At 40.3% G+C, this 25,446-nt stretch overlaps 1 long non-coding RNA gene across 4 annotated transcripts in view; it reads right to left on the reverse strand.

The window, feature by feature from the left end:
• LOC116588531 overlaps nucleotides 1-14,784 on the reverse strand; it is a 38,900-nt gene extending 24,116 nt beyond the window's left edge. For all 4 annotated transcript variants that reach the window (XR_004284993.1, XR_004284991.1, XR_004284992.1 and 1 more), the window contains exons 1-2: nucleotides 14,707-14,784; nucleotides 14,403-14,654 (exon numbers count right to left, since the gene is read on the reverse strand). This is a non-coding gene — a long non-coding RNA (uncharacterized LOC116588531). The remainder of the gene's footprint in view (nucleotides 1-14,402; nucleotides 14,655-14,706) is intronic.
• Nucleotides 14,785-25,446: the final 10,662 nt, after the last annotated feature.

The raw sequence follows: 25,446 nt of genomic DNA on the forward strand, positions 1-25,446 counted from the left end.
TATAGAAGATGATATGATGCTAATTTAAGCTCTCTGATGTTTAGCACCTACATGAAATAATAGATATCTAAATGGGATCTATTAAAAATTTTCTTCAAAGAAACCCTCTGATATAAAGCCAATGATGTTTTTGTAGTCACTCATTTAAACCTGATTGCCTCAGTTGCTCTAAGAGCAATGCTAATGAAAGCATTCTGTATGTTATCATTTGCAGTAGACAGGATGTTTGCTAGGTATAGAAAATACCTTGATTATACAGTTATCTAAAAACTACTCCTGGAAGAGGATCACGTATCCATTGGTACCAGGGATAATTTGGTTCACTTTCTAACTTGCTTATTACCTGAGAGGTTGCATTGATGGTTGGCTGCCTGGTGAGGGACCCAGGCAAATCCAATGTGTGAGCTCTGTGCGGGATAGCCCCCAAGGAAAGGTTCAGGACCTGTGGCCTCTGCCACATCTATGATTCCACGGAACGAGGTGAGATATTTTCTCTCTGATCTTCTGAGGTTCTAATGGGCATTTATCATTCTTTATGATAGCCCAGTGTATGACGTCCCTTGCCATGCTGGGGAATTCCTCCACCTTTATCTTCTGGGTGGGAGCTACATTCCATTTGCTTCCCCCAAGACCTCTTGCAGCAAGAAGACAGGCATGTGACCCCCACCACTCAGACCAGCTACGGCAGGCTTCTAATGACTAGGACAGTCCTGAAATTCTGGAGGTCCTTGAAATTATGGAGAGCATATGGTCCCTGTGTCAAACCCACTTTTATCCTCAGAATGGCCTTCAGGAATGTATCTAATGGCTACCTAAAATTTCTTAGGGTGGATATGTTATGGTTTACTGCTCCCTTGTAGATGCACCTATTCATTCATTCGCTCATTCAGTAAATATTTTTTTGAGTGCTTGCCATATAGCAAGCATTGTTACAGGCACTAGGAATGGAGTAATAAAGTCTCTTCCTTGATGGAGGTTACATTCTAGCATTCCAGGTGGGGGAAAAGACATAATAAACAAGCAAAAATATATATGATAATACACTAAAATTATCTTATACTACGATGTAGTGGAACTTATTCCAGAGATACAAAGATGTTTCAATATCCACAAATCAGTGAATGTGATACACAGCATTAACAAAATGGAGGATAAAAATCACATAAGGATATGAATAGATGCACAAAAAGTATCTGACAAAAGTCAACATCCATCATGGTAAAAACTCACAACAGAGTGAGTATAGAGGGAATGTACCTCAACATAATAAAGGTCACTTATAACCAGCCTACAGTTAACACTATACTCAGTGGTGAAAAACCAAAAGCTTTTCCTCTAAGATCATGAACAAGACAAGAATGTCCATTCTTACCACTTCTGTTGAACATAGTGTTGGATGTCTTAGCCAGAGCAATCAGACAAACAACAACAACAACAACAACAACAACACCTAAATTGGAAAGGAATGAGTAAAACTGTCACTGTTTGCAGATGACATATTATATATATAGAAAACACTAAACACTCCATCAAAATACTGTTAGAACAAATAAACTAATTCTACAATGTTGCAGGATACAAAAATCAATACACAAAAATCTGTTGTGTTTTTTTACATTAATAGCAAACTACTAGAGAAATTAAGTAAATCTCATTTATAATTGCTCAAGGAGAGTAAGATAACTAGGTGTAAATTCAGCTAAGGAGGTGAAAGACCTATATATTTAAAACTACAAGGCATTAATGAAACTGAAGAAGACACAAATAAATGAAAAGATATTCTGTACTTATGGATTTAAAGAATTAATATTGTTAAAATATCCATACTACCTGAAACAATATATAGATTCAAAGCAATCCCTATCAAAATTTTAATGGTATTTTTCACAGAAATGGAATAAACAATTCTAAAATTTGTATGAAACCACAGAACCCCAAATAGCCAAAGAAATCTTGAAAAAGACAAATTTGGAAGCATCATGCTTCTTGATTTCAAACTATATTACAAAGCTACAGTAATTAAAACAGTATGGTATTGACATAAAAACATGTAGATCAACAGAACAGAACAGAGAGCCACACATATATGGTTGATTAACTGATGACTAAGAAGCCAAGGACATACAATACAGAAAGGACAGTATCTTCAATAATTGGTGCTGGGAAAATTGGACAGTGACATGGAAAAGAATGGAACTGGACATCAACTACCTTTAGTCATATATAAAAATAAGCAAAGGTGGAGTAGAGACTTGAATAGAAGGCTTGAAACCATACAGTTCCTAGAAGAAAATATAGGCAGTAAGCTTATTGACGTAAGTTTCATTGATAAATTTTTTTTTAATATGACACCAAAACAGAAGCAACAAAAGCAAAAATAAGCAAATGGAACTACATGAAACTATAAAACTTCTGCACAACAAAGGAAACCAACGAAATGAAAAGACAACATACTGAATGGGAGTAAATAATTGTAAATCATATATCCAATAAAGGGCTAATATCTAAAATATACAAAGAACACATACAATGCAATAACTAGAAAAAAACTGATTAAAAAAAAAGGGCAGAAGTGGGGCGCCAAGGTGCCTCAGTCAAAGCATCCAGCTCTTGATTTCAGTTCAAGTCATAATCTCAGAGTTGTGAGATCAAGCCCTGCCTCGGGCGCCACTCAGCCGGCAGTCTACTTGGGATTTTCTCTCCCTCCCCTTACTCATTGATTCATTCTCTCTCTCTCTCGAATACATAAATAAATTTTTTAAAAATAGGGCAGATGAATTTGCAAAAACATGTTTGAAGTTGGAGGGAATAATACTAAGCAAAATAAGTCAGTCAGAGAAAGACAAATACCACATGATTTCATTTACACGTGGAATTTAAGAAACAAAACAAGTAAGCAAAGGGGGAAAAAGAAAGAGAGAGAGAAAGAGAGACAAATCAAGAAACAGACTCTTAATTATATAGAGAACAAACTAACTGATGGTTACCAGCAGGGAGGAGGAGGCAGGGGGATGGGTGGACTAGGTGGTGGGGATTGAGGAGAGCATTTGTTGTGATGAGAACCTGGGTTATGTATGGAATTGTTGAATCACTGTATTGTACACCTGAAACTAATATAACACTGTATGTTAACTCACTGAAATTAAAATAAAAACTTTTTTAAAAAGGGGCAGAAGATCAGATTAGACTTTTTTTTTTTTTCAAAGACATATACAGATTGAGGGAGTCCTGTGAGCATGAACCCCACTGTTGCAGAACTTCCCAGCAGACAAAGGGCTTCCGAGAACTGTTATGAACTAGGAGATGTTATGCAGGATGTTACAGCTGACCACAGATTGACCACCAGGATGTGTTGTACGTGCTACAAGCAACCAGGCAGGGTTAGCATCGCATCTGCAGCAGACCGCAGAATAACCACAAGCGCCTTTGATGTAGAGGACTGAACTGGCATATAAGGAGCACTGGCCCTCTGCTTGTCAGAGTGTGCTCTTGGGACACTCTCGCTCAGATCATCCTCCTGGTCGATGCACCCAAAAGGTGTGCTCCAGGGAGGGGATCGGTCACCTTCTTGGTCGATGCACCCAAACGGTGTGCTCCAGAGAAGGGGATCAAGCAGGAGTGCCCTGGGCCCTCTCCCTAGCCCACGCGGCTAGAGTTGTCTGTCTTGTATTAGCTATTGTGTGGTACATGCTAATAAACAGCTTTTGCTTTCAGTTATTGTGTGTGACCGTTTGCTTCCACCATCGGACTAGCTCCGTGAGCGGCAGAGAGCTCCCAGTTGGCGAGCCAGCCAGGAGAACACAGACGAAGTAGAGTGAGCCATCCTTCGAGCCTCTAAAGCCTCAATGGTGAGTACTCCCCGAGATCTTGAAACAGACATCTGAGACTGTCCCAAGAAGGGATAGAAAAAAAAAACAGCCATGGGGGCTGGAGTAAGTAAGAGTGATGAGAAGCGGTTGCAACTGGTCTTCAAGGCGATGTTGAGAGTAAGGAAATGTTTGAGGAGTAAAGAGACAGTTACCAGGGGTAACTGTGTCTGGGCCTTGAAGACAGCCATTGAGGCAACCAGGACGCCAGTTAAGGAGGTGACAGAGGAATCATCAGAGGACCTAATTCAAAGATGGGTGGAAGCAAAAGGAAATAAACCAGACGGGTTATACAAGGTCTGCTTGGAAACTTTATGTTGCATTTGGTGTCTTCTTAACAAATTTAAGATAAGAGAGTTGTCAGAGGGACTTGTGCAATACAAGGTTTGTCATCCAAGCTTTGGAGATGAGGATGTCAAAAATCCCCCAAAGCAGGATGATCAAAAGGTCCAGGCTGCATATCCAGTGGGTGTTAGGCACGGCCAACAAGAATATGAACAATTTAGTCCCAGATTCTATAGGAGTTGGATAGGCAAGGTACAGGAGTCAGGACTTCTTGCTCAGGCAACTCTCCAATATTTTGGGATCATCATGGCAAGTAGTACTTCGCTGGAGATGAATGGGCTCTTAGACATAGTCCCGGGGCCTCGGGGCAAAAGGAACTTTTGCTCGCCAAATTGAATGAGAGGCTACAAGGATTTGAGAGGATGCATCCACCACCAGGCCCTGGTGCAGCAGGACCTCGCCACCTGACGGTGGCAGAAATTAGAGGTCTAAACATGACAAATGAAGAAGCTGCCAGACCAGAATGGAATGTGGCTAAAAACCTATATAGAAACATGATTCTTGAAGCCTTCCAGGATGCCATCAGAGTCTACAAAGGGGCTCCTAAAGCCACATCCATCAGACAGGGCCCAAAAGAACCTTATCCGGATTTCATAGATAGGTTATTCGGCCAAAGAGATCAAGAAATAACAGATCAGGAAGTCAAGGCATACCTAAAACAGCAGCTAAGTATCAATAATGCAAATGAAGACTGCAAGGCAGCCATGAGAAATCTTAAGACCAGAAGACCCTCTAGAGGACAAAATGTATGCCTGTAGGGAGATTGGGTCAAATAAACACAAAATGGCTCTCCTAGCCGAAGCCCTGCAGGCGGGGCTGCAACAAGGAAGGAGGGGAAATGGAGAAAAATGTTTTAATTGTGGCAAACCTGGTCACATAGCAAGGCAATGTCGGGCGCCCAAGCAACAACAAAAAATGACTTGCTTTAAATGTGGAAAACCAGGCCACATGCAGAAGGAGTGCAAACAGGGAAATGGGCAGCGCCCCCAGGGGATGTCCCCTGGGAAAGTAATGCAGGCAAGCGAATAATCTGCCCATCAGGAGGGGGGGACCAACAAACTATATCCCTCCCTGTCCTTAGCCTAAGTAGTAGGCCTATGACCCCAGTGTATGTTAATGAAAAGGAGATTCATATGCTGATAGACACTGGGGCCAATACAGCAATTATCAGCAACAAGGAAGCAAGAAAATTGGATCTAGGACCATGCTTAGAGGTGGTCAACATAGTTGGAGTAGAGGGTCTCCAAAGATTTCAAAAATATGGTCCCATAAATATTCAAGTAGGAGAAAAAAGGATTTCTTCAAAAATCTTGGCAGGAGAAGTCCCCCTGAATCTCTTAGGAAGAGATATTTTAAAGAAATTAGGGATAAAATTAATATGTGCTAATCTATCAGATAAGATTAGGCCCTACAAGGTACAACTTAAAGACCCTACTAAGGGACCCCAAATAAAACAATGGCCCCTTAGCAAGGATAAGTTAGAGGGAATTACAGAAATCATAGAGAAGTTATTAAAGGAAGGGAAAATAGAAGCAGCAGCATGGGATAGCCCTTGGAATACACCCATATTTTGCATAAAAAAGAAGTCAGGAAAATGCAGACTGTTAAGAGATTTCAGGGAGCTTAATAAGATGACTTTAAAGGGAGAAGAAATACAATTGGGAATTCCCTTCCCTGCAGGGTTGCCAAAAAAGAAAAATATAACTGTTTTAGATATAGCAGATGCCTACTTTACTATCCCATTGGATCCTGACTTTAGGCCTTACACGGCATTCACCCTACCTTCCTTGAACAATCAAGGACCAGCCAGAAGGTTCCAATGGTGCTGTCTCCCACAAGGCTGGAGTCACAGCCCTGCTATATATCAAGGTACCCTCAGAGATATTCTCTTGCCCTGGAGAGAACAACATCCTGAGATATTATTATACCAATACATGGATGATTTACTAATAGGATCAGATTTAAGCAAAAAGGAGCATCAAAAGGTAGTGCAAAATCTTAGAGACATGCTACTTCAATGGGGGTTTAAAACCCCAGAGGAGAAACTACAGGAAACTCCCCCATATAAGTGGATGGGGTATGAATTAGAACCTAGAACCTGGAAATTGCAGAAATGGGAAATGGAAATCCCAGAAAAACCAACTTTAAACCAACTGCAAAGAATATTAGGAAAGATCAATTGGGCTAGCTCCATGATACCAGGATTGAAGATAAAAAACTTATGTAAGTTAATGAGAGGCAATATGCAATTAGACTCCCATAGGAAATGGACAACAGAAGCTTTGGAGGAAGTAAAATATGCCCAACAAAAAATAACAGAAAATCAGGGATATCATTACTACATTACCAGAAAAAGAGGTTTATTACAAGATTGTAAAGGATTCTCAAGAAATAAATTATGGAATATATCAGGAAGAGCAAAAGAAAAAACAAATGCTATGGGTTGGAAGACAATCATTAAAGAGGGATATTGGAAAATCTATCTTAGATAAATTGGCCATAGCTATTCAAAATATTTGCACAGAATGCAAAATCAGATTAGGGGTAGAACCCATTATTCTACTCCCCATGGAAAAAAGGACCTTAGAAAATTGGTACAGCCAACAAAATTATCTTCGCTGGTTTCCTCATGTCAAACTAATAAATGCAAATTTAATGGTCAAGGAAGTCCTAGCAAACCAAAGTGATGATCCTTTAGAAGGTGTGGAAGTCTTCTATACAGATGGAGGGAGAAAGGAACAACAAACAAAGGCAGGATATGTTACATCCACAGGAAAAAATAGAATAGAACATATAGCAGGATCGAATCAGCAAGCAGAAAAATATGCAATAAAAATGGCCTTTCAAGATTCAGGTCCGCAAGTTAACATCATCACAGATAGCAAGTACTGCTTCTCCATTTTAAGAGCTAGACCAGACCCAGAAACCATAGAAGATAGTTTATGGAAAGAGATAATTTCATTAGCTATGAAAAAGGACAATTGGTATATAGGATGGGTACCAGGACATAAGGGGGTACCTGGAAACACAGAAGCAGACCAATTAGTATCTATTGTTGTGGAGGGAGAAAATATTAAGGACAAAAGACCAGAAGATGTAGGCTATGATCTATATACCCCAAAAGATTTATTTCTATTACCTAGGGAGATTGTAAAACTAAACATAGAAACAAAAATAGAGATCCCAAGAGGATACTGGGGTTGGATAACCCAAAAACCATCCCTAGGCTCAAAAGGTCTACAAATCCAGGGAGGAATTATTGACCAGGAGTTTAGAGATGATATTCAAGTTCTGTTGCTAAATGGAGGAAGGAAGGAAGGAAGGAAATCTCGTTACAATCAGGACAGAAAATAGCACAGTTAATCATCCTACCTTTATTTCATGAGCCTCTTAAGCAAGGCACAGTAGACAAAAACACAGAAAGAGAACAACAAGGGTTTGGCAGCACAGGTGTCTTTTTCAACTGGGTAGACAACCTGAATCAAATAAAGGAAGAACATGAGAAATGGCATAATAATTGGAAGGATTTAAAATTAAAATATGGTCTTCCTACCACAGTGGCAAAAGAAATAATTAAACAATGCCCAAACTGCATTAAAGGGGCAAACCCAATAAGAGGCATCAACCCTGTAGACTCCCAACTATGGCAGATAGACTATACTCATATGGGAGAAAAGATAATCTTTACTGCTTGTCACAGCTCCTCAGGATACTTGCATGCAGTTATCCTGACCTCAGAATCAGGAAAAGCCACTACTATAGCCATATTAAATTTATACAAACTATGGAATGTAAACTGGATCCACTCAGATAATGGGCCAAATTTTACATCCAGACAGGTGGAGGGAATATGTCAATACTTAAACATAAAACACACATATGGCATTCCATGGAATCCTCAAAGTCAGGCCATAATAGAAAATAAACATAAGGAATTAAAAAGACTGACTAATCAGTTCAGAGAGCAATCAGAGACATTATAAGCCGCATTGGATATAGCAGTAATAGTGCTTAATAAAAAACAAAGGGGTAAAATAGGGGATGTCACACCTTGGGAACTAATGATATACCAGGTGAATACAGATAACCAAGAACAAATAAATATCTACAAAACTCAAAATAACAAAAAATTCTATTACAGACTTCAGCAAGGAAGGCAAAAGGAGAATTGGCAAGGTCCTGCCTGTATCCTTTGGAAAGGAGAGGGTGCTATAGTAATACAAACACCTGATGGGCCAATCCTCATCCCTAATAAAAACTTTAAGGAGGTACCTAACCCAGAGGACTAGGCCACAAAACCTATGGAGAACAACCTTTAGTAGCAACCAAAAAACCAATGTCATTAGAATCACAAGCTGTAAAAGAGGAACCCAAGAATTTCACATTAGACAGGAATTAGGCTTCCTCGAAACAAGAAGTCAAGAAGACATGAGGAAACTATTTAGGTTAAATTTAGGCATGCAAAATTTAGAAAATGAAGCTATCTGGTACAACAAATATAAAGTAGTGATAGGAACCAAGGTTAATTGGGAAGAATGGGAAGGAAAATGGGATAGGCCAGGAGCGTTTGGCCTGTTACGCAGGTTAGCATCCTGTGGGAAGCACACCTCAAATTGGTGGAGACTCCTCTTAACAGGACAAAAACCCCCAAGATGCTATGAATGTGCTTTGCTAGCAGTAACTCATGCTTGTGCATAAAGTGCGCTTTCCACTGCCAGCTTTGCTTTCTTCAGAAATATTTTTGTGTCTAACGAACTTTGCAGTATTGCATTACTAACCTTTCTAGTACTCTTACCAACCAGACCATGATCTCAGAACCGATCTTTGGACCTAATGGAACACTTTATGGGAGCATGTCTGGCGTTGACAAATGTAACTACACATATCACTGGATACCAAGAAATACGTCTGTCAACTGCTCCAGAACCATCTGGAAACAAAGGGTATCAACACAAGGCAAATTTTGGGGTTTTCCCCCTATCATATTTGAGCTATAAGGAAAAAAGGTATGGGCAATTGAAATGCAATTACACTGGTGACCCTTGGAGGCCAGATGGAGCAGTATTAAATCTATGGAAGGTCAATACCAGCCGCCTTCAAGAAAACCCTGCCAGGTGGTTCCTATTTCCTTGCCACTCAAGGAACTTTAGCGTCATCATACAATGTCCTTGCATTGATAGCAAAAAAGAAAGTTCTCCCTGCGGTAACACAAATGACACCTCAGTAGATTGGAATAACTGTACAATAGCAAAGAATATTCCCTTCTGGGATGGAGGAGCCGGAGGGTTAATAGCTAATTGGAGCAGAACATCCCTCAAAAGCATGACAGGGAACTGGACATGCTATACTGCCTGGAAAGGGTTCTATAACAGCAGTTCTAATAATTCTAGTGATGGAGGTGAATGCTCATGCCAAAATAATACCATTATAAATTTTATAGATCCATACTCTAACCTTATGCATCAGTTAAAAGACTACTCCATAGTCAAACAACCTTCAATAGGAGTGTTCAGGGAAAGTGAATTCCCAATGTGGGGGACCAAAATGTCGATTGGCAGGAGGAAAAGAGCTGTACAGGTACCATTGCTTCTGTTCTCCTTGCTGATGAGTGGAATCGGAGCCGCATCAGGGATAACTGGAGTGCTCCAATCTTCAGGGCTGGTAGGAGTCTTGAAGGAGCAACAGAAACTCCTGAGAGGCATCCTTGAAACCTAGGAATTGTTATTGCACAGACAGGAGGCCCTGGAGGCAGGCCTGACGGAACTGGAGGCAAGAGTAGACAGAATCGATTGGATCCTGGGAACAGCCCAATTAATGAATTTGGCCGGATGTGGGAGTTTTACCCCAGTATGTCTGACCCACCTTGTTTGGAATTCCACATATAACATTACCATGAAGAATAGGACCATGAGCAACTGGTTAAATCAAAGCAGGACATTTAAGGAGTTAATACAGCAGCAACTGGCTGAGAGTGGCGCCTCGTTCCAATCATTAGAGGTACAACTCAAAAATTTTGGGGAGTCAAATTGGCTAACTACCATATGGAATAAGTTCAAGGATCTGTGGAGATCATGGGGTGTTCTAGCACTTATAGTACTGCTCTTACTTCTTTTCGGGCCATGCTTCTTTCAATGCGTTCAAACTATGCTTTATAAGTTGTAGGTTATTCTCTTATATCTGAACAGGACCAAATCCTTCCTGCCATGTTTGTGGCGGACCAGATAATGATGGCAGACATCCTCGGGGAGGCGGACGTAGAGGTCGGCGACGAGCAAGCGTCATGCTCCCATAAAGTGTTCCACTCGGGCAAGGCGTTGAGCCAGAGAAGGACTGGAAGCCCTATTTGCGCAGCTCCACTTGGTGGCTGAAAGACTGGAAGCCCAATTTGCGCAGCTCCACTTGGCGGCTGAATGTTCGAGATAAGATACAGAACATCAGGAACGTACTGCCCCAAAGCAGGTAGGATGATTAACTGTGCTATTTTCTGTCCTGATTGTAACGAGATTTCCTTCCTTCCTTCCTTCCTCCATTTAGCAACAGAACTTGAATATCATCTCTAAACTCCTGGTCAATAATTCCTCCCTGGATTTGTAGACCTTTTGAGCCTAGGGATGGTTTTTGGGTTATCCAACCCCAGTATCCTCTTGGGATCTCTATTTTTGTTTCTATGTTTAGTTTTACAATCTCCCTAGGTAATAGAAATAAATCTTTTGGGGTACATAGATCATAGCCTACATCTTCTGGTCTTTTGTCCTTAATATTTTCTCCTTCCACAACAATAGATACTAAAAGGTCTGCTTCTGTGTTTCCAGGTACCCCCTTATGTCCTGGTACCCATCCTATATACCAATTGTCCTTTTTCATAGCTAATGAAATTATCTCTTTCCATAAACTATCTTCTATGGTTTCTGGGTCTGGTCTAGCTCTTAAAATGGAGAAGCAGTACTTGCTATCTGTGATGATGTTAACTTGCGGACCTGAATCTTGAAAGGCCATTTTTATTGCATATTTTTCTGCTTGCTGATTCGATCCTGCTATATGTTCTATTCTATTTTTTCCTGTGGATGTAACATATCCTGCCTTTGTTTGTTGTTCCTTTCTCCCTCCATCTGTATAGAAGACTTCCACACCCTCTAAAGGATCATCACTTTGGTTTGTTAGGACTTCCTTAAACATTAAATTTGCATTTATTAGTTTGACATGAGGAAACCAGCGAAGATAATTTTGTTGGCTGTACCAATTTTCTAAGGTCCTTTTTTCCATGGGGAGTAGAATAATGGGTTCTACCCCAATCTGATTTTGCATTCTGTGCAAGTATTTTGAATAGCTATGGCCAATTTATCTAAGATAGATTTTCCAATATCCCTCTTTAATGATTGTCTTCCAACCCATAGCATTTGTTTTTTCTTTTGCTCTTCCTGATATATTCCATAATTTATTTCTTGAGAATCCTTTACAATCTTGTAATAAATCTCCTTTTCTGGTATGTAGTAATGAAATCCCTGATTTTCTCTTATTTTTTGTTGGGCATATTTTACTTCCTCCAAAGCTTCTGTTGTCCATTTCCTATGGGAGTCTAATTGCATATTGCCTCTCATTAACTTACATAAGTTTTTTATCTTCAATCCTGGTATCATGGAGCTAGCCCAATTGATCTTTCCTAATATTCTTTGCAGTTGGTTTAAAGTTGGTTTTTCTGGGATTTCCATTTCCCATTTCTGCAATTTCCAGGTTCTAGGTTCTAATTCATACCCCATCCACTTATATGGAGGAGTTTCCTGTAGTTTCTCCTCTGGGGTTTTAAACCCCCATTGAAGTAGCATGTCTCTAAGATTTTGCACTACCTTTTGATGCTCCTTTTTGCTTAAATCTGATCCTATTAGTAAATCATCCATGTATTGGTATAATAATATCTCAGGATGTTGTTCTCTCCAGGGCAAGAGAATATCTCTGAGGGTACCTTGATATATAGCAGGGCTGTGACTCCAGCCTTGTGGGAGACAGCACCATTGGAACCTTCTGGCTGGTCCTTGATTGTTCAAGGAAGGTAGGGTGAATGCCGTGTAAGGCCTAAAGTCAGGATCCAATGGGATAGTAAAGTAGGCATCTGCTATATCTAAAACAGTTATATTTTTCTTTTTTGGCAACCCTGCAGGGAAGGGAATTCCCAATTGTATTTCTTCTCCCTTTAAAGTCATCTTATTAAGCTCCCTGAAATCTCTTAACAGTCTGCATTTTCCTGACTTCTTTTTTATGCAAAATATGGGTGTATTCCAAGGGCTATCCCATGCTGCTGCTTCTATTTTCCCTTCCTTTAATAACTTCTCTATGATTTCTGTAATTCCCTCTAACTTATCCTTGCTAAGGGGCCATTGTTTTATTTGGGGTCCCTTAGTAGGGTCTTTAAGTTGTACCTTGTAGGGCCTAATCTTATCTGATAGATTAGCACATATTAATTTTATCCCTAATTTCTTTAAAATATCTCTTCCTAAGAGATTCAGGGGGACTTCTCCTGCCAAGATTTTTGAAGAAATCCTTTTTTCTCCTACTTGAATATTTATGGGACCATATTTTTGAAATCTTTGGAGACCCTCTACTCCAACTATGTTGACCACCTCTAAGCATGGTCCTAGATCCAATTTTCTTGCTTCCTTGTTGCTGATAATTGCTGTATTGGCCCCAGTGTCTATCAGCATATGAATCTCCTTTTCATTAACATACACTGGGGTCATAGGCCTACTACTTAGGCTAAGGACAGGGAGGGATATAGTTTGTTGGTCCCCCCCTCCTGATGGGCAGATTATTCGCTTGCCTGCATTACTTTCCCAGGGGACATCCCCTGGGGGCGCTGCCCATTTCCCTGTTTGCACTCCTTCTGCATGTGGCCTGGTTTTCCACATTTAAAGCAAGTCATTTTTTGTTGTTGCTTGGGCGCCCGACATTGCCTTGCTATGTGACCAGGTTTGCCACAATTAAAACATTTTTCTCCATTTCCCCTCCTTCCTTGTTGCAGCCCCGCCTGCAGGGCTTCGGCTAGGAGAGCCATTTTGTGTTTATTTGACCCAATCTCCCTACAGGCATACATTTTGTCCTCTAGAGGGTCTTCTGGTCTTAAGATTTCTCATGGCTGCCTTGCAGTCTTCATTTGCATTATTGATACTTAGCTGCTGTTTTAGGTATGCCTTGACTTCCTGATCTGTTATTTCTTGATCTCTTTGGCCGAATAACCTATCTATGAAATCCGGATAAGGTTCTTTTGGGCCCTGTCTGATGGATGTGGCTTTAGGAGCCCCTTTGTAGACTCTGATGGCATCCTGGAAGGCTTCAAGAATCATGTTTCTATATAGGTTTTTAGCCACATTCCATTCTGGTCTGGCAGCTTCTTCATTTGTCATGTTTAGACCTCTAATTTCTGCCACCGTCAGGTGGCGAGGTCCTGCTGCACCAGGGCCTGGTGGTGGATGCATCCTCTCAAATCCTTGTAGCCTCTCATTCAATTTGGCGAGCAAAAGTTCCTTTTGCCCCGAGGCCCCGGGACTATGTCTAAGAGCCCATTCATCTCCAGCGAAGTACTACTTGCCATGATGATCCCAAAATATTGGAGAGTTGCCTGAGCAAGAAGTCCTGACTCCTGTACCTTGCCTATCCAACTCCTATAGAATCTGGGACTAAATTGTTCATATTCTTGTTGGCCGTGCCTAACACCCACTGGATATGCAGCCTGGACCTTTTGATCATCCTGCTTTGGGGGATTTTTGACATCCTCATCTCCAAAGCTTGGATGACAAACCTTGTATTGCACAAGTCCCTCTGACAACTCTCTTATCTTAAATTTGTTAAGAAGACACCAAATGCAACATAAAGTTTCCAAGCAGACCTTGTATAACCCGTCTGGTTTATTTCCTTTTGCTTCCACCCATCTTTGAATTAGGTCCTCTGATGATTCCTCTGTCACCTCCTTAACTGGCGTCCTGGTTGCCTCAATGGCTGTCTTCAAGGCCCAGACACAGTTACCCCTGGTAACTGTCTCTTTACTCCTCAAACATTTCCTTACTCTCAACATCGCCTTGAAGACCAGTTGCAACCGCTTCTCATCACTCTTACTTACTCCAGCCCCCATGGCTGTTTTTTTTTCTATCCCTTCTTGGGACAGTCTCAGATGTCTGTTTCAAGATCTCGGGGAGTACTCACCATTGAGGCTTTAGAGGCTCGAAGGATGGCTCACTCTACTTCGTCTGTGTTCTCCTGGCTGGCTCGCCAACTGGGAGCTCTCTGCTGCTCACGGAGCTCCCAGGGGAGTAGCCAGTCCAATGGTGGAAGCAAAGGGTCACACACAATAACTGAAAGCGAAAGCTGTTTATTAGCATGTACCACACAATAGCTAATACAAGACAGACAACTCTAGCCACGTGGGCTAGGGAGAGGGTCCAGGGCACTCCCGCTCTATCCCCTTCTCTGGAGCACACCGTTTGGGTGCATCGACCGAGTAGGTGACCGATCCCCTCCCTGGAGCACACCTTTTGGGTGCATCGACCGGGAGGATGATCTGAGCGAGAGTGTCCCAAGAGCACACTCTGACAAGCAGAGGGCCAGTGCTCCTTATATGCCAGTTCAGTCCTCTACATCAAAGGCGCTTGTGGTTATTCTGCGGTCTGCTGCAGATGCGATGCTAACACTGCCTGGTTGCTTGTAGCACGTACAACACATCCTGGTGGTCAATCTGTGGTCAGCTATAACATCCTGCATAACATCTCCTAGTTCATAACAGTTGGAAGCCCTTTGTCTGCTGGGAAGTTCTGCAACAGTGGGGTTCATGCTCACAGGACTCCCTCAGTACCCCTGGGAGCTCCGTGAGTGGCAAGTAGCTCTCACAGATGGCCAAAAGGTACATGAAAAGATGGAAAATCATTACTCATCAGGGTAATGAAACTCAAAACCACAATGAGAATTCACTTCACACCGGTTAGAATGGCCATTATCAAAAGAGAAGAGCTAACAAGTGTTGGCAAAGATGTGGAAGAAAAAGAACACTTGTGCACTGTTAATAGGAATATGAATTATTACAACTCCCATGAAAAAAGGCATGAAGGTTCCACCAAAAATTAAAAATAGAACTACCATATGATCCAGCAATTTCTTTTGTGGGTATTTATCAAAAGAAAAAAATGTTTGAAAAGGTATATGCACCCCTTTGTTCAGTGGAGCCTTATTTACAATAGCCAAATGTCCATCAATGGATGAATGGATAAAAAATTTGTAGTATGTATATCCAATGGGCTATTTATTCAGCCATAAAAAGAATGAAATTTTGCTATTTATGACACGATGGATTGACCTCAAGGGCATTATGCTAAGTGAAATAAGTCAGACAGAAAAAGACAAATATTGTATGGCCTCTTTCATATGTGAACTCTTTAAAAAAAGAATAATAGATAGAGAAAAAGAGATTGAGAGAGAAAAATTCCAGACTTATAGATACGGAGAACAGATTGGTGTTTGCCCTGTGCAAGAGGTGGGGTTGGGGGAGCAGGAGAGATAGTGAACTATTCTTTTTTATGGGAGAGGCTTAAAGAAATTGAATAATATTTTTAAACAAAAACATAATTTTTCAAAAGAAAAAAGGAAATGAGGAACAAAAGGAAGCAAGTTTAGCAGTAAGCATTTTTTTAAGGAAAAAAATTTTTTTAAGGAAAAGAAAAATCTAAGAGAAAAGAAAAATCTAAGAGACGATAAAATGGGGAATAAGTTTGATTTGAACAGAGATCTTGTACCATATTGAGGAGGATCAAAAATGCAAATTAAAAATATAACTTTCCATTTCAAAAGAATATTTCCTTGCAGATATTGTAGCTGACTGTATAGTCTACTTTTACCCTTTCTCTGAATGGCAAAGCAACAGAGAGGAATAGAATGAAGAAGCAGAAAATAACTGGGAGTGAAAAAAAGAGAAGTCACAGCAGGAAACCTACTCTAAGGGTCAATTATTATTATTCAATCAATTACTTGATATACTTAAAAATACCCTTTAAAAACATCTTCTTCTGTATTCAGTATATTCTTTTTGGGGTTTCATATTTGTCAATATTCTGATGCAGAGAACAGATTCCACTCTAGACAATTTGAATAAAAGAATTTATTATAGTCTGTCAGATAGCTTTCCAGAATTACTGAGATAGCTGATTAGAAATCTGAGGCTGAAATTCCAGAATCTGTTTTCAAGTTTATACTGTAGAACCAGGCTGCCAAAGGAGCTGCTTTTCCTGCCATGATCTTGTCAAATCAGGAGACTTCCCTTGTTATGTATATAAATATAGGGCTGCCTCAGTCAGAGCTGGTAAATTAGCTATAGTTACTGGTCCTGGAACAGCACCACTGTGCTCCAATCAGAAACCTCATGTGCAAAATTAGGAAGCTTCAGGGTCCCACATGATGCCACCTTTTCTAGTAGCTAGAAGCCATTTCTGCCAAATCAACAAGCCTCAGAGATAGAGTTTGGCTGCAGAACTATACCACCTTTGGTATAATACTTATTGATAAAACACATGCCCATCATCCCATTTATCTCAGTTCAAATTTCAAGTCTCATGTGTTTGTGTCTGATATAGAACCTGAGTCAAACTTGGATCACCAGCTGAACATGAATTGGGGAAACGTTTGTTTTAGCTTTCTGCTCTCCACAGGAGAGGGAAGTCAAGACAGAAGAAAATCAGAATAGATGTTCTGAGCCAAACCTCCATAGCTGCAGTAGACTGCATTCTAACTTTTCCACATTTGTCATTGAAAAGTTCATTTTTTTTTGTCATTATGCAGAGAATTACATATTTGGTCCATCTTTGAGCATAGTCCCCAAATCTAGAACATTCCTCCTGTAAACAAGAACTTAAAAAATATCTACTCAATATATCTAAGTGACAAACATATATATGATATGTCAGAGGATGCTGAGTATTAATAGAAATAAGAATCAGGGGATGAGGCATAGCTAGAGACAGAGAGAGAGAGAGAGTGAGGACCGTTGTTATTTTATGTTCAATTGTCAGGGAAGGTCAAACCAATAAAGAGATATTTAGTGAAGACCTGAAATGAATTTTAAAAAGTAGTCATATGAATTTGTGGTAGAAGGAAAAGAAAGTTCAAAAGCCCTCTCTGAGATGGAAGTATACCTAGTCTGTGAAAGGAAGAGCACACGGTCAGGAGAAAATTGAAAGAGGGGAGAGTGGTAGTGGCAGTTACATCATATGGGCCATTGTAGGCTCTTAGGAGGATGATGGGAAAACACCAGAGTTTTGAACAAACAAGAGATATGATGTGACTTGGGTTTTGAAAGGATCATTCCAGCTTTGTGGAGAGGAGCCTGAGAGTAGAGTGGGCCTAAGGGAGAAGCAAGAACAACAACTAGATGTTATTACAATCAACCAGACAAGAGATGATGGTGGGTTGGCAGTGAAAGTGGTGAAACAGTGGTGGAAGTGAGGAAAGTGGTTGATTCTGAGGTTTTTTGGGAGATTTTGCTGACAAATTAAGTATGGGGTGTGAGAGAAGAAAGATTAAGATTTTAACCTGAGCAGTGGGAAGAATGGAAGTTATCACTTACTCAGATGCAGAAGACAGGAGAGATGATTCATGTTGAGAGGCAAGGTGGCAATGAAAGTTTCAGTTTGGGATATTAGGGTTTTTTTTTTAAAGATTTTATTTATTTATTTGGGAGAGATGTAAAGGAAGCACAAGCAGGAGGAAGAGCAGAGGGAGAAGCTGACTCCCCGGTGAGCAAGGAGCCTGATGTGAGACTTGATCCCAGGACCCTGGGATCATGACCTGAGCCAAAGGCAGAAGCTTAACTGGCTGAGCCACCCAGGCATCCTTAGGATATTAGTTTTTGGATGGTTGTTAGATATCTTTGGGGAGACGCTAAGTGTGCATTTGGAGAGGGAGGAAGGACCAGGCTTCAGGTTGAAGGGTTTTCCATATGGACAGAAGGCTGAGACTACCCATGAGATGGGCTCAGCTCAACCAGGTCTGCCTATAAATAACAGAGAACATCTAAGCATGAGGCCAGAGTCACTCCTTGTTTAGATATTAGGGAGCTAAGGAAACACTAGCAAAGACTGAGAAGGAGGGCTCAGAAAAGCAGTATGAAGACCAAGAGAGTAGAAACCTGGAAACCAAGTGAACAAGATGTTTGAAGAAGGATGGAATTAGGAACTATGTCAAATATGATTGACAGGCAAGGTAGCCATATATACCACTTTGCACAGGATTGTCCCAGTTTATGCCTTTGTCCTGGATTACTACCAGTGCCCCTTTCACACTTAAAACTGATCTTGTTCAGACTATAAATTATATGGTCCCCTGTGGTGGACACAGAGGTGTGCTGTTTAGATCATCTTTCTAGAGCACCTGCTGTGGGAAGCATGGCTAATTGACATCTCCAGCTGCTGTATTTTCAGATCTACTATGACATTTATGCCAGGTTATGCTTCCCTTGGGCCATTTCCTTCCAATGACTGAATGCAAAGAGGTACTAGAAATGGGTCATACCTACCCGAGTGGATATTATTGGCTACTAACAGGCCATTTTGACGTGGAGGCTCCCTTTTGGTCTAGCTGAGACTTTCCCAGAATTGCACTGTAATCTGAAGCTCTTCCCCCTCAATCGTCCCTTCTCTCCCTAACAGGTGTCAGGCCAAGTGTAAACATCTGAAATTGCTGCCCTCCTCCTTCCCCTCCCCTAACCATTTCAAAACAAAGTCAACCATAACATTAAAACCCAGGGGTTTTATAACAATGGTTAGTGCCATCATTAAAGAGCTAAACATTGTAGGGTTCATGACTTCAATCATATCTCCATTTAATTCACCAGAACTCCTTCAGAAACTGCATGGATCCCAGAGAATGACTTGCATACCATGAGTTAAACCAAATAGAACTGTAATTCAGTTGCTCTGCCAGATGTAGTATCTTTACTAGAACATATTGGTAAGGCTGCCAGTACACAGTATGTGTCTTGGCATCTGCTTATCAGAGGATCTTAATGGAGGTATCCAACTGATGAGACAGATACAAGGAATACTGAGAACTGATCCTTGGGCTTAGACATACAGAGATAACCAATGGCCGTGACAAGTGTGTGTGTAGTGGAAGCTAAATTAGGGAGGATAAAAGGAAAATGTATACATAAATGGAGAGAGCAAGAAGATGACCCCTGTAATGCATTTTGTCATTTAAAAGAAACAGAGAAGCAACTGGAAGGAGAGAGGTCAAGAGAGTTTGTTTTTGTTTTTTGTTTTTAAAGGCATGAATATTGCAGGCTGTTTTATATTAGTGGGAATGACCCAGCAGAGTGGGCAAACTGATGACGCAGGAAGAGAGGCCAATTGTTGAAGTGATGTCTTGAGCACAAGGAGTGGGATACAAGTGCAGAAAAATGATATTTGACACTCACTGCCTCCCACTAAAAGTGGAGAACCCCTCCCCACTACTTTTAATAAGACAATTTTCTTTACCAAAGCATGCTTCCAGAGAGTTTTTCTTTTAACTTTTAACCCAAACCTCAGCTCAACTTATATTTTTAAATTGGTTTGCACATAATAAAATATAAAACACTAATGCAATATTTTATCTGTGTTTTTCACAATAATTGGTGAAAAACCTCCTCAATGTATTTGGTATCCAGTTAAAGGGCTAAAGAATATTATATATCAGTGGTGAATGAGGCTTAGCTAGAGTTAGATTTTTTTTTAATTATTCAGTCTTATTTATAATAACACCATTCCCTGGACATCAAATAACCAGACATCTCAAACACCAATGCTAGATGAAGGTATCAGTATTATCAAGTTTTTATTATTATTATTATTATTAACTACATAGTTTGGAATGGTTAAGTATAAAATTGTGACTAATTTTCCTTCTCACCATTTCCAATGAATACACCTTCATTGCGGTTTTCCCTCAGGATATAAATCTGACATTTCCTGAGACTCTTTTTTTACTCTTTTAAAAAAGTGCAAGCAAAAAAAATAGTTTTAGGAATCTTTGAATAAGAACGAGTATCATAAGCTATATTCCTTGTGTTTCTTACCAAAAGTCTGTTAATGTCTTTCTATCAGTTTCTGTGTATGGAAGAGAAATTGTCGGAAGTAAAAACAGGATTTCACACTTCACCAAGCAAGGTGGGATAACACTAATAATACAGAACTTTTCAGCAGTGCTTCCAAAGATATCAGAAACTTCCATTAAAAAAGCAGGTACAATATTAAAAAATGTCATATGATACTAGATGAAAAAGTATCCATTATTTTCTGGGATGCATTACATATTGGGTAACATGTGGCAGATGAAGAAAAAAGAAATAAGATTGTACCTAGTGAAAATAAACAGCAACAACAACAAAATATGTATTTTTATTTTCCATCTCATTTCTTGATAGTGCTGTTATTGGCACAGGGCCAGTTATAGAGTTGCCAAAAATAAGGGCAAGCCTGTAGCAGTGAGAATTAGCCAGAAAAGAAACGAACTTATGACATCCCCATCAAATAGAATCGTTGTTTTGAGCCATTGTGTGTGTAGAATTTTAAGATACGTGATTTGCTTCTCCTGAGTGAGAACTATTTTTATTCGAAGTATGCTAAAGAAATTTCCAAATTATGAGAGTATTTTACTAGTTGTAAATACAAATGAGACCAAAGCATAAATGTTGGGTAAAAATTTCTGCCTAGTAACTTGGTCATCAGAGTCATGCAAATATTGATTAAGAATCAAAATATTTTAACTCTTTAGTTTTGTTTCCCAAAAGTTGGGTTTACCTTTAACTGAAATTTTCTAGCATGTATTAATTACATAATGCATGTGTAATAATTACAGTGTTGATAGGAAATGGAGCAGAAAAGGATAGTTTGAACAAAGCCACGTCAGCCATTTGACACAGTGGAAAATAAGTAGAATCAGAGAGTCCTAGGAGTTTAGAAGAACAAAACAAAGGAATAAGAAATATGCTGCTGTTGCTTTTCTAGGGGGAAATAAATGAATTCCAGTAAGGCAGTGGGAATTTGGACATCTTGTCTTTGTTCTAGAGGAGATTGGTACCGTAAGAGTGCGTCAAAAAACTCAGAGAGATAATATAACTTGAGGTAGACATGACAGTATTGAGGAGACTTTTGGTTTTTTCTCTCATTGAGTTAAACTTGTTTTTTTTTTTTTTTTTAAAGATTTTATTTATTTACTTGACAGAGAGAAATCACAAGTAGATGGAGAGGCAGGCAGAGAGAGAGAGAGGGAAGCAGGCTCCCCGCTGAGCAGAGAGCCCGATACGGGCCTTGATCCCAGGACCCTGAGATCATGACCTGAGCCGAAGGCAGCAGCTTAACCCACTGAGCCACCCAGGCGCCCCAAACTTGTTTTTTTAAAGTGAAAATTTCCAAATAAAGGGTAACGTTTTACCAAAGCAATAATTATTCTAGTAAATTCGATATATTTATTTCTGTAAACAGAATGTTTCTCAAAAACAGTAATTCTTTAGTAAAAATATTCTGCTCTTTCCCCTCAAAGAGAATCCGTCTCTCTTCTTAAAGTGAGCTTGGGTTAGCAGAACCACCTCTGGCGACTCTGCCAGAGTCCATGCTGCCTGAACTCCATGTTTCTGCTGGAGTACAGGTCAAGGCTGCAAACAACTGGGAGCTGTTCCTGAAGGCTGCTTTGCCTTTTTAGGGTAAGAGGGTCTCTCTGTGTTTAGGATAACATGATTGACAGCTCCACTCCAGCTCCAATTAGCACCCTATAATTTATTAGCTTCTGCTTTCAGATTATGCGTTAACTTCACAAATATTTCAACCACGGAACCAGCAGCTATCAAGTGTCTCTTTCCTGATCCAGCCCTCTGGGGCTGGAGTGAAATACAAGGAAAGAGCGGTACAGTTGGTCTGTCAAGTGAGAATAATCATTTGTGTCTGTGCCTGTCTGAGGGTACCATGTCTCTGATTTCCCTTTAGGCTTGCATCAAAGATAGAGAGAGGGAGAGAAAGAGATCTATAGATGGATTTTATTGTGAGGTACCATATTTATATTATTAGAGTTTCATTTATTCATGAAAGATGAGGGAAAGCTGGTGTTGAGAAATGTGAAATTTACGCTTGCTTAACCCCATTGCTTGTGTAAATGTCAAAACTTCAGTTATGTACATGCAGCAAATCTAATAATGATACTGTCTTCAGGACATTTATTCCTTCACTCCAAATTTTAGGGTTAAGTAATAGATAATGAATAATAATAAATCCTAAAAACCTTGCCAGGAATGTGGAATATATGGAATGTGGACTTTAATAAGTATGATCAAAATGTAAATTATTTGCAAGCATCTTGTCAACAGAATGTTAAGAAAATTTTATAAAGGAATCCTATTTTTTTGGTTTCATTTAATTTTAAAGTCTTTTCAGATATCTTTCAATTTTCTTTTCATGCTTTGACATTGTAGGAATTACATTGAAAATGCAATTTATAGACATAACATTTATATGAAAAGCAGTTTGTCTAAGTCTTTTTTTTAATCTCCTCCAACCCCAAAGTGATTAGTCCCTTAGTATTAAAAAAAAAAAAACCTATTTATTTTGATAAAAAGGGTATGGGTGACCCCACCTAAACCTAGGTTTCATGATTCTGAGCAAATTGGAGTTTAAATTGATCTTAAGAGTTGTTTCCTCTGATAAAAAGGGCACAGAAGGAGCAGTACTTACACAGAAAGAGTGGCAAGAGAAGCTTCCCTTCGGGGGATCCAACTCCTAACCTTTACCACCTCTGCCTTCCTTCCCATCCAGGCTCAAATCAATCTTAAATCATTGCTAGAATTTGCCACACATTGAAATAGAACTTCAAAGGGGAAATGAGACAGGATGGCAAGTCCTTTTAAACTAAAGGAGTAGAACAGATAGAGTTCCCTGAAGTTGGGTGACTGAGTTCTCAGCCAGAAGGCAATCGGCAGAAGGATTACTTGGTGGCGGAGAGCTGTCTCTCCCCTTTTCATCACCTCTCCCTCAGCTGAGGCCAAGCACACAGGGAACACTGCATGAGGAGGCCACCAGTGCCAGTGGGGATGAGTAGAGGAGAAGCTTATCTTTCTCTCAGGCCCCCAAACAGATAGAACACATGTGAAAACGTCATGTTGGGCTTTCCCTGTGTCATCTTTCATTCCCTTGAACGTCCTTTTATCAACGACCAGGGCCTTCTTTAATCTGCACCATTTCATGCATATTACAAGACGGACATAGGAATTTGTATTTTGCATGAATTTGGGGGGGCTAAAGCATGTCTGTTAGGATTTTTAATTCACCCAAGTTCTCTCCAATGCTTTTATGACACAGACAGAATCATTACACCTTGGACATCAAGGACATCTGGCGTTTCTACTCAGGGAATGTCTAACATGGAGAGAAATGCTGTCATCCGAGTGTCCCGTGTGCCAGGCCGCTGAAGCCCGGCTCAGCAGTCTGGATGGTCTGGTTAGGACTGCCCCAAAGGCCAGTTCCAGTGAATGAGTCTCCTCACCTGCAACCTGATATTCAGGTCAGATGCAGCTCAGGGGAAAGGCTTCGGGAGTCAGGACCTTGTGGCTGGGCAAATGCTCCCTGTGGGTTCTGAGCAGAGATCCTGAGAGTGCTAACACTGTGGAGCACGGGCACAGTGTCTCCCAGTGGGGACTGTCTGGAGACATTGTCCTGCAAAGAACACATCACGTGCTTTCTTCTTCAATGGCATACTCAGCGTCAAATTCTCCAAAGCAAGCTGGGACTTAATGCATTTTATTTATGCTTGTATATACTGGTGATCTGTGCCAATGGAACATGGATTAAAAAAATCCACTGAGAAGTCCAGAGTTAATTTTAGTTATTGCTTCAGTGTCCAAACCTCAGGCTAACTCTTACACCACTCGGTCGGTTGGGTGTGAAGAGCTTCAGGGCAGTGAAGTCTGCTAAATACTGAAATGAATTAATAAGAGAAGCAGTAATAATTCCCTCCTGGAGAAGAATGGAAATGTGCATCTGACTGAATGGTCTATAGATAGTATCATTTGATGAAGAGGTGTGAAAATGTCCTATGATAGTTCCTTGGAGACCAGGGATTCCGTAAGGTCTATGGTATGTCAGCCTTTGCTGCCCTGCCTCTTTCCCAGTCCTTCTTCATCTACTGGAGGAGAAAGTAAACCCGAAGTTGAGCCTCCCAAGATGAATCAGAAGAGGTCAAGTAGCCTGTATGGTGGGTAACAGCACAGTCTCTGCATGAGGGTGGCCTGGGTTGGCGTTCTGGCTCTGCCACTCACTGGCTGTGGACTAGGCAAATTATTTCTCCCTTGAGAGCCTCGGTTATCTCATGGGTAAGAAGGGGATTGTTATAGTAAATACACATGGAATTGCTGTGAGACTTAAGTGAGTTAACCTGCATATGAAGCCCTCAGACCAGTCCCCGAGAAACAATTAACATCAGTTATTACGAGTGCTGTCACATCTGATGCAGCATAATCATCGGGTACCTTCCATAGAAGCAAGACCAGAAACAGGTTCTCATAATAGTCATAATCTACTACACACCTGCCTAGATGATAGAATGAGGGGATGGCGACCTCCACTGAGACATACTCTGAGTAAGGTCCCTTACCGTCTCTGACTCTTAAGACTATTATCCAAGAAAAACTGTATTTGTTTCTCATGTTATAATGAAGGTCAAGATTTGAACTAATATTTTTATGCTTTAACAGTCTAGAAGGGCAATTTGAACATGACACAAAATATTTCTTTCAGGCATTTCAGTGAATGAATACAATTTTGGCATCAAGAGAAAATTAAGAGAACAGACCCCTAATTTCCTCAATATCAAACTCTCTTTCTCTCTCTCCTCTTTTTTTTTCTTGCCTCATAGTAGGTTCGTTTTCTTAGCCTACCTTGTTAAACTGTAATATAACGAATACTTCAAAAATGCTTTTTAACTGACTTCTGTCTTAAGAGTCTAGAATGGAAGAAGCAACAGTAATTCTCTTCCGGAGAATAATAAATGTGACAGGTAAGCTCTGGACTTCTGTGGGCCACAATTTTCTCATTTGTGAAACAGAGGTGGGATACCTAACTTCTCATTCCCAGGGTTGATGTCAAGTGGAAAAGGGTTAATGGCTTTCACAGAATAGCAAACACTTTGGAAAAACAAGAAGCAGTATATACATAAAGTAGTATTAGTTACTGACATCAGATTGTAC

Source organism: Mustela erminea, chromosome 4 (assembly GCF_009829155.1).
Source record: "Mustela erminea isolate mMusErm1 chromosome 4, mMusErm1.Pri, whole genome shotgun sequence".
NCBI lineage: Eukaryota > Metazoa > Chordata > Mammalia > Carnivora > Mustelidae > Mustela > Mustela erminea.